Source organism: Triticum aestivum, chromosome 4A, assembly GCF_018294505.1.
Source record: "Triticum aestivum cultivar Chinese Spring chromosome 4A, IWGSC CS RefSeq v2.1, whole genome shotgun sequence".
Classification (NCBI taxonomy): Eukaryota; Viridiplantae; Streptophyta; class Magnoliopsida; order Poales; family Poaceae; genus Triticum; species Triticum aestivum.
Window position 1 is genome coordinate 198,574,868 of NC_057803.1, and position 9,621 is coordinate 198,584,488.

The 9,621-nt window shown below is 42.3% G+C and overlaps 1 long non-coding RNA gene across 1 annotated transcript; it reads right to left on the bottom strand.

The window, feature by feature from the left end:
* Positions 1–5,273: 5,273 nt before the first annotated feature.
* On the bottom strand, positions 5,274–8,012 carry LOC123085824 (uncharacterized). Its single transcript, XR_006439951.1, has 3 exons — positions 6,677–8,012; positions 6,449–6,583; positions 5,274–5,819 (listed from the first exon to the last, which is right to left on the bottom strand). It is a non-coding gene; the product is annotated as an uncharacterized lncRNA (long non-coding RNA).
* Positions 8,013–9,621: the final 1,609 nt, after the last annotated feature.

Consider the following 9,621-nt stretch of genomic DNA (forward strand, 5'->3'; position numbering starts at 1 on the left):
TACTACCGTCATTCTAAGTAAACAAGATGCAAAAAACATGATAAACATCAAATGCAATCAAATAATAGTGACCTGATATGGCCAGTATCATATAGCTTCCTTTGATCTCCATCTTGGGGCTCCATGATCATCTTGTCACCGGCATGACACCATGATCTCCATCATCATGATCTCCATCATCATGTCTCCATGAAGTTGCTCGCCAACTATTACTTCTACTACTATGGCTAACACGTTTAGCAATAAAGTAAAGTAATTTACATGGCGTTTCTCAATGACACGCAGGTCATACAAAAAATAAAGACAACTCCTATGGCTCCTGCCGGTTGTCATACTCATCGACATGCAAGTCGTGATTCCTATTACAAGAACATGATCTCATACATCACATATATCATTCATCATTCATGACAACTTTGGCCATATCACATCATAAAACACTTGCTGCAAAAACAAGTTAGACGTCCTCTAATTGTTGTTGCAAGTTTTACGTGGCTGCAAGAGGGTTCTAGAAAGAACATTTTCTTACCTACGTTAAAGCCACAACGTGATTTGTCAACTTCTATTTACCCTTCATAAGGACCCTTTTCATCAAATCCGCTCCAACTAAAGTGGGAGAGACAGACACCCGCCAGCCACCTTATGCAACTAGTGCATGTCAGTCGGTGGAACCGGTCTCACGTAAGCGTATGTGTAAGGTTGGTCCGGGCCGCTTCATCCCACAATACCGCTGAAGCAAAATAAGACTAGTAGCGGCAAGAAAGTTGACAACATCTACGCCCACAACAAATTGTGTTCTACTCGTGCAAAGAGAACTACGCATAGACCTAGCTCATGATGCCACTGTTGGGGAACGTTCCAGAAAACAAAAAAAATGTCTACGTTTCACCAAGATCTATCTATGGAGTCATCTAGCAATGAGAGGGGAGTGCATATACATACCCTTGTAGATCGCGCGCGGAAGCGTTCAAGAGAACGGGGATGAGGGAGTCGTACTCGACGTGATCCAAATCACCGGAGATCCTAGCGCCGAACGGACGGCACCTCCGCGTTCAACACACGTACGGTCAGCGTGACGTCTCCTCCTTCTTGATCCAGCAAGGGGGAAGGAGAGGTTGATGAAGATCCAGCAGCACGACGGCGTGGTGGTGGATGCAGCAGTCATCGCAGCAGGGCTTCGCCGTTCTTCTGTGAGAGGGAGAGGTGTAGCACGGGAGAGGGAGGCGCCAAGACTTCAGGGTGTGGCTGCCCTCCCTCCCCCCTTTATATAGGCCCCCTAGGGGGGTGCGCCGGCCCTAGGAGACGAGATCTCCTAGGGGGGCGGCGGCCAAGGGGGTGGAGTGCCCCCCAAGGCAAGTGGAGGCGCCCCCTCCCTTAGGGTTCCCAACCCTAGGCGCATGGGGGGCCCAAGGGGGGCGCACCAGCCCACTAAGGGCTGGTTCCCTCCCCACTTCAGCCCATGAGGCCCTCCGGAATGGGTGGCCCCACCCGGTGGACCCCCGGGACCCATCCGGTGGTCCCGGTACAATACCGGTGACCCTGAAACTTTCCCGATGGCCGAAACTACACTTCCTATATATAATTATTCACCTCTGGACCATTCCGGAACTCCTCGTGATGTCCGAGATCTCATCCGGGACTCCGAACAACTTTTGGGTTACTGCATACTCATATCTCTACAACCCTAGCGTCACCGAACCTTAAGTGTGTAGACCCTACGGGTTCGGGATACATGTAGACATGACCGAGACGGCTCTCCGGTCAATAACCAACAGCGGGATCTAGATACCCATGTTGGCTCCCACATCCTCCTCGATGATCTCATCGGATGAACCACGATGTCGAGGATGCAAGCAACCCCGTATACAATTCCCTTTGTCAATCGGTATGTTACTTGCCCGAGACTCGATCGTCGGTATCCCAATACCTTGTTCAGTTTCGTTACCGTCAAGTCACTTTACTCGTACCGTAATGCATGATCCCATGACCAGACACTTGGTCACTTTGAGCTCATTATGATGATGCATTACCGAGTGGGCCCAGAGATACCTCTCCGTCATACGGAGTGACAAATCCCAGTCTTGATCCGTGTCAACCCAACAGACACTTTCGGAGATACCCGTAGTATACCTTTATAGTCACCCAGTTACGTTGTGACATTTGGTACACCCAAAGCACTCCTACGATATCCGGGAGTTACACGATCTCATGGTCTAAGGAAAAGATACTTGACATTGGAAAAACTCTAGCAAACGAACTATACGATCTTGTGCTATGTTTAGGATTGGGTCTTGTCCATCACATCATTCTCCTAATAATGTGATCCCGTTATCAATGACATCCAATGTCCATAGTCAGGAAACCATGACTATCTGTTGATCAACAAGCTAGTCAACTAGAGGCTTACTAGGGATATGTTTGGTGTCTATGTATTCACACATGTATTACGATTTCCGGATAACACAATTAAAGCATGAATAAAAGACAATTATCATGAACAAGGAAATATAATAATAATCCTTTTATTATTGCCTCTAGGGCATATTTCCAACAGAAGTCACATACCAAGCAACAATCCCCCAAAACAGTTTTGAAAACGGAGATTCGAGCAAAGAGATTGAAATCCGCGGGGTTGAGATTAAGAACATGAGAGAGAGAGAGCAATGGTGAATTTTTTTTCTGGAGGTAGGTGGTGACGTGGGATGAAGAGATAAATGAGGGGGCCCATGTGGGGACCACAACCCACCAGGGCACGCCTGGGGGTCCGGGCGCGCCCAGGTGGGTTGTGCCCACCTAGTGCACCTCCCTCTTATGTTATTCGCACCAAAAATTCTTAAATATTCTGAAAAAAATAGTATTAAAAGTTTAGAGCATTCTGAGAACTTTTATTTTTGGGTCATTTTTTATTGCATGGGAAATTCAGAAAACTGACAAAACATGGCATTTTATTTTATTTAACTAATAAAAACAAAATACAACAGGTAGGAACATAAGGTATTGCTTACTAAATTCATCAACTTATACCTGTGAAAAATGACCCATTAATAAGGTTGATCAAGTCTTATTAACAACCACTTTCGATAAGCATGAAACTGAAGAACTTTCGTAAATCACTAAGTCACGTCAACGGGGATATGAATTTCCTGAACAATAAGCATTTCATATTTCTTTTTAAAAGTAGATAGGGGTAGTTGAAAACTTCCAATAGTGATTGTCGGAGATGTTTCAATAACATTAATACCATTCACTTGGAATTGTTTCTTTGGAAAGTGCACTGTATGATCATTACCATTGATATGAAAAGTGACCTTGGTTTTATTGTAATCAATAATAGCCCCTGCAGTATTCAAAAAGGGTCTACCAAGGATAATCGAGTATAACAAAGTCAGTCAAGATAGTAACATTAGCAACAACAGGCGCATCCTCACAAATACCGATAGGTATGGCAGTTGATTTATCAGCCATTTGCAAAGATATTTCAGTAGGTGTGAGTTTATTCAAATCAAGTCTTTTATATAAAGAGAAGGGCATAACACTAACACCAGCTCCTAAATCACATAAAGCAGTTTTGACATAGTTTGTTTTGATGGAGCAAGGTATAGTGGGGATTCCTGGATCTCCAAGTTTTTTAGGTACTCCATCTTTAAAAGTATAATTAGCCAGCATGGTGGAGATTTCAGCTTCCGGTATTTTTCTTTTGTTTGCGATGATGTCTTTCATGTACTTTGCAGAAGGAGGCATTTTAAACATATCAGTCAAGCGAGTACGCGAAAGCACTGGCCTAATCATTTCAGAAAGCGTTCAAATTCTTCATCATCTTTCTTTTTAGTTGACTTGGGTCGAAAGGGCACAGGTTTTTGAACCCATGGTTCTCTTTCCTTGCCATGTTTTCTAGCAACAAAGTCCCTTTTATCATATCTTTTATTTTTTGGTTGTGGGTTATCAAGATCAACTGCTGCCTCTATCTCAACATCATTGTCTGGTTCTATATTATTTGTTTGAGTGTCTTCATGAACCTCATCATTATCTTTTCATTATCAGAAGGTGAGTGTTCACTAGCAGATTGAGTCTCAGCATCAGAGATAGAAACTTCCTTATCATTATTAGGAGGTTTTTCTACTTTAGGTTCACTAGAGGCATGCAAAGTCCTATTGTTTTTCTTCTTCTTTTTCTTTTTAGAAGGACTAGGTGCATCAGTGTTAACTCTTTGAGAGTCTTGTTCAATTCTTTTTGGGTGTCTCTCAGGATAAAGTGGTTCTTGAGTCATTCTACCTCCTCTAGTCATCTATTTATATATAAAAAGTACTTGATGGGTTAACCATAATAAAGATAATTAGCTTAAAATCCCACAATAATTAGAAACATCCGACCTTTAATTATGGGTCGCGCTAACTGTGGCAGGAAGGAAGACGCACCACACGTCTCTAATGTAAACAGATTGCCACATCATCACATGCATGCATGTAGGAATCTTTTTGGATTTTCAGTTTTTAAAATGTTTTATCTCTTAAACGAAAAATCCGATTGAAAATCCGTTTTCACTATTAAATCCCTCACGATGAGATCTTCGAAACTAGATCCCATGTTGATATGTTTTGGTGAATTTTGTTTTTGATTAAAAGTTGCCATGTCTATTGCATATGAATTGCCATGATGGTTGCACTGAAGTTGGCATGATATGTTTCAGCTATTTTCTTCTACATTTAAAAGTAAATTTTGACATTTATAAAATGGGAAATTAAGAAACTAGACTTGCCATGAACCATAAACTAAAATTGCCATGATACATGCACGTAAAATTGTCATGGTTCATACAAAAAATAATTTTCATGGTCAAAGTACTGGAGTTGCCATCATCAAAATACTAAAATTGCCATGATCTACAAACTAAAATTGCCATATGGCAACTTTAGTTTAAGCCCTATGGCAACTGCAGTGTAAATATCGTGGCAACTTCTGACAAAAAAAATCGTCGAAACATATCAACATGGGGTCTAGTTTTGAAGATCTCGTCGAGACGGATTTAATGATGAGAACGGATTTTTAGTTCGCTTTTTTATTTAGGAGATACAACATTTTTAAGCTGAAAACCAAAAACAATTCTGCTGATGTCATCTATTCATATGTGGCAAAATGAGTGGTGATGGAGGCGTGTGGGCGATGTGCAAACGCCCACACATGTGGGCGTTAACATTTCCGTTAATTATATGTACCTATTTCCAATCAACAATGTGTGACTGTTAGATCTTCATAAAACAAGTGGCCCCATAATGTGAGAAGATCTTCATTAATCAGGTGGCCCCGTAATGTTAGATCATAACAAATTGGATCCATAATAAAAATAAAAAATGTTACAAGCAGGGTCAGATTTCTCGCACGTGAGACCATAACAGGTTGGACCTGTACACAAACTCATGATAAGCTGGACCATCAACTAATAAAAAACAGGCTGCACCATCCCACGAGTGATCAAACCATCCCATATAATAAAAAAATAGGGCGTACAGGGTAAGAAACATGACCAAACTCTGAAGATCCTGCCCACAAAAAAAACTATACAAAGATGCCATCCCTCCAAACAAATCCAAACTCTCAGAAATTTGCAGAGATTTGATCTCTCCAAACAGAATATCTCTAGATAGGACCAAAATCTCATGGTCGCATGCATATAAAAAACCTCTCGGCATCCGAACAACCTTGTACATCATCTTCCTCCATTGAACAACACTTTAAGGTCAACTTCCTCCAACCAGTGGCACTTCGGCATTGGGCACCAGCCGGCTCCGTTGAACAACTAGATCACCTCCAGTATGTACGATCTGCATGAAATTATAGATCAGACCTATTAATGGATAATGAGAGGATGTAGCCCACTATACCCCCACAAAAAAATGAAAAACAAATGGAGACCCTCAATTACTCTGGGCAGTGCTAAACTAAAATATTATTCTAGCGTGATCCTCTACTATATTTTGGGTTGTGGGATGGCTTCAATAGGCCTCAAATCCATTAAGAAGCACATGACAGTGCAGTATGGTAATAACTTGGAGTTTGTAGATTAGATAATGGTTCACATAATACTTTGCATGAGTACCTCAGTAATTTTGTCTAATAAAGTACTCCCTCCGTTCCAAAATAGATGACCCAACTTTGTACTAACTTTAGTACAAAGTTGGGTCATCCATTTTGGAACGGAGGGAGGACCTCATTAATCAGGTAGAGATTGCTTCGGTCGGCTTCTACTAGAAAATACTCACGATATTTGTGTATTCACATGATGATAAAAACTTAAGTTCCTCTTTATCATTAAAGATTTCTGCAAATCACTAGTCTCGAAAATTGATCTCCTTTACTTGTACGACCAAAAAAATATTTATAGGGTGAGAAGTAATAAAAATAATGAATATTCATAAACTTGAGCATTAATCTTTAATAGTAGCACACCCACCATCAAGCGGGGCAGCTGGTCAAGGTCTCAAGCGGCCGAGAAGGGTACTCCCCATGTCCAATGACCAGCTGGAGCACCGCCATGATATTTATCGTCGTCCATCGCCACAGCAAAGCACGATCTCTAGGTCCACCACTGTTTGTAATAATATTATAATTAGCTTTATTTGATTTTTTCAAGAAAACACAAAAGAGCTTGCATTTCATTGGATTGAAAAGAGAGCTTTACCTTTATATTTGCACTCTCTAATGTGCAGGAATCAACAATGAAAAGAAAAGATGGGCCACATAACAAGGAAGGTTAGAAACCTGCCAAGATGGTTAAAACAAAACATATATGTAATCCAACAAGGTGATCCGTTACTAATGATGAATATTTTGTGTGTGCTATCACAACAAAATTAAAACAAAAAATGCAACAGTTCCAGTTAGGCGTTGGAGGTTCCTAATTGATTTTAGCTTCAACGATAAAACGTATTTTAAATTGTTATCTTATTGATGCAATTCAAGACAATCAACAAAAATGGCAAGATTGGAAGGAGAATGGAACTTCAAGACAAGAAAAAGATACAACCTCCAATCATAAATGGAGATGTGCCAGACTTTGCGGCTACACACAAAGGAGAAACTTTGATCTATGCGAAGTAAGAAAATCTCCACAAAGTTTCACCCTTATGCAGGTTATCATCCATTTGATTTAGTTACAGTTCTCAGTTCAATTTCTAAATTTTAAGAATGCACAACTGGTATTGCAGTATACAGGAAGCAACATTATGTACCTTGCTTATGATTTGCACATCAGTTCTGCTATCTATGTGCAGCTCAAATATTTCAAAGCATGAAAACTTACCTTCATTAACTCGGTGGTTTTGATGTAGTAAAGTTGTATCTCACACATTTTACCATAAAACAAGTGGTTATAAAGTTCGGACGCCCTTGCATTTCCATATCTTTGAGTGTGGCTAATTTTAATTGCTCTATGAAATCACAAAAACATGTTACATTTTGTTCTATCTATAGCTAAGTATAACACGTATGCATGCATTGTGGCTAAAGCAAAAAATATTTTTCCATTCCCACAAGGAGAAATAAAGTGCTTAAGCCGGAGATGAAACAATATCTTACTTCTACTAATTAGGATTTATGTTTATGTAGGGAAAGTAACTCAACCAAAAGGGGGAAATATGACAGAGTTGGGAAAACAAAAAATGGGGACCTGCAGGTCGACCTTCGAAGAATGATGTCGGTGTGGAGGATGAGGACCATGTCCCGAGCTGCCTCGAGTGGAAAGAGCGACAACGCTCTTGCTTGCACGCTTGGGGAAGAGAACCTCGCCGCCATCCTCACACCCAAGATGGAAACCAGATACTGTCCCTGTGGCAGCACCAGTTGCGGAGTGGCTTGAGGTGAGGACGAGGAACCTAAAGGCAGCGAACAAGAGAGCAAGTTGATGGGAGGAGCAGCAATTTTTGGGTGAGCAGAGAGAATAAGGAAAGGAGAATGGGGATCGGGCAAGAGGAACATTGTCACTGTGTGAAAATATGAGTGGGTGGAGAGAACAGAGAAGTCCAGGAGACTACAAAATGGGGAAAGTGAACAATCATACTGGTGGGCCCATGAAACCGATTATGTTCTATACACTGTGAGAGCAAATTATGTGACGTGAAAATATAAGCCACCATTGATACTACCGAGGGCACGTCTCTTAACTAAATCAAGTGATCATGGGAGCACATACCCACCAACATAGGTTTTATCAATTTATACAATATATAAGCAACATAATAAAAATGTAAAAGAAAGATGTAAATGTAGTTAGCATATCTCGCCAAAAAATACAGTTAGCATGACATGCATAATTAGCAAGTAAGGGATGAAGGGATCATACATACATATATATATCGACGAAAACCCAAATGTACCAAAAACAAGACTATGTTTGCAAGAGTTATATATTTGAAATGGCATCATATTTGGTACTCTCTACGTTCTACAATGTAGTTTGCCCACACTTTCCAAGATCCAACTTTTACCGTAAATTCAACCAACGAGACCGACTGCGGCGGGGACAAAAATTATATCACTAAATTCATATTGAAAATACGAATTCAGTGGTATGATTTTTGCTCCCGCCGCAGTCGGTCTCGGTAATTAAATTTACGGTTAAAGTTGAATCTGGGAAAACGCGAGCGCACTATATTGTGGAATGGAGGGAGTATAAAAAATTGTCGAACAGATAAACTAGTATGTTCTCACATTTATAACTTAATAAAATCCTAGCCCGCGCATCGAGCGGGCCACTTTGCTAGTTACTCTAACAACATGATCATTGGTATTTGTCGGTGTACTAGAATAGGGGTACCCTAGTACCCCGAACTTGTGCACGGGCAGTTGCAGCACCCCGCGGCAAAGGCTTGCCGGGTGATCGCCAAGATCCCCCCAAGGTTCCCTTGGAGCCATCCAAGAACAAAGTATTTAGGCTAAGGAGACAAGACCTCGGCAAGAGGAGCTTGCCGGGAAGGCCAACCAAGATGCTCCAATGAACTTGCCGCGACGCGCCACGCGGTTCGGCAAGGCAACAAGGCCCCGGCAAGAGGAGCTTGCCGGGAAGACAAACCAAGGTACCTCGAAGCCCGGCGAGCGACAAGCTTCCGGACCCGACAAGATAACAACAGCGGCAAGGCGCTTGCCGTGGCAGGCGGCCACTCTGCGTCCACGCTCCAGCGCATCCACCAACGTGTCGCTCTGGGGGCCTCTCCGGACGTGCGTGGCGGGAGGCTGTGCAGCCAGCGGTGCGCAATGGCATGCGAATCTGACAAGATCGCCATCGTGGCGAACGGTGGCGCCCCTAACGGTCCTTTTCTGCACTGTTCGGGCGACTCAGACGGGCATTTAATGCCCTTGTCCCCTGCCGTCAGGGTTAGGTAGGATGCACTGTACAAGCAACTGTATCAACTACCTTGCTTTTTACGTTTTTACCCTCCTCTGCGTTGCCACCTGTCGGTGACCCCTTTAGCGTATAAAAGGAGGCCCATGCGCAACGTAGGGGGGTTCGGCTCATAGGTTCGAAGCCGGAGACAGTTTGCTTCCATCCATCCGTAGCCCAGAGAACATCACACTCTCGCTTTGGAGAGCAAGAACACCAGATAATACAACCAGACAAGCAGTAGTAGG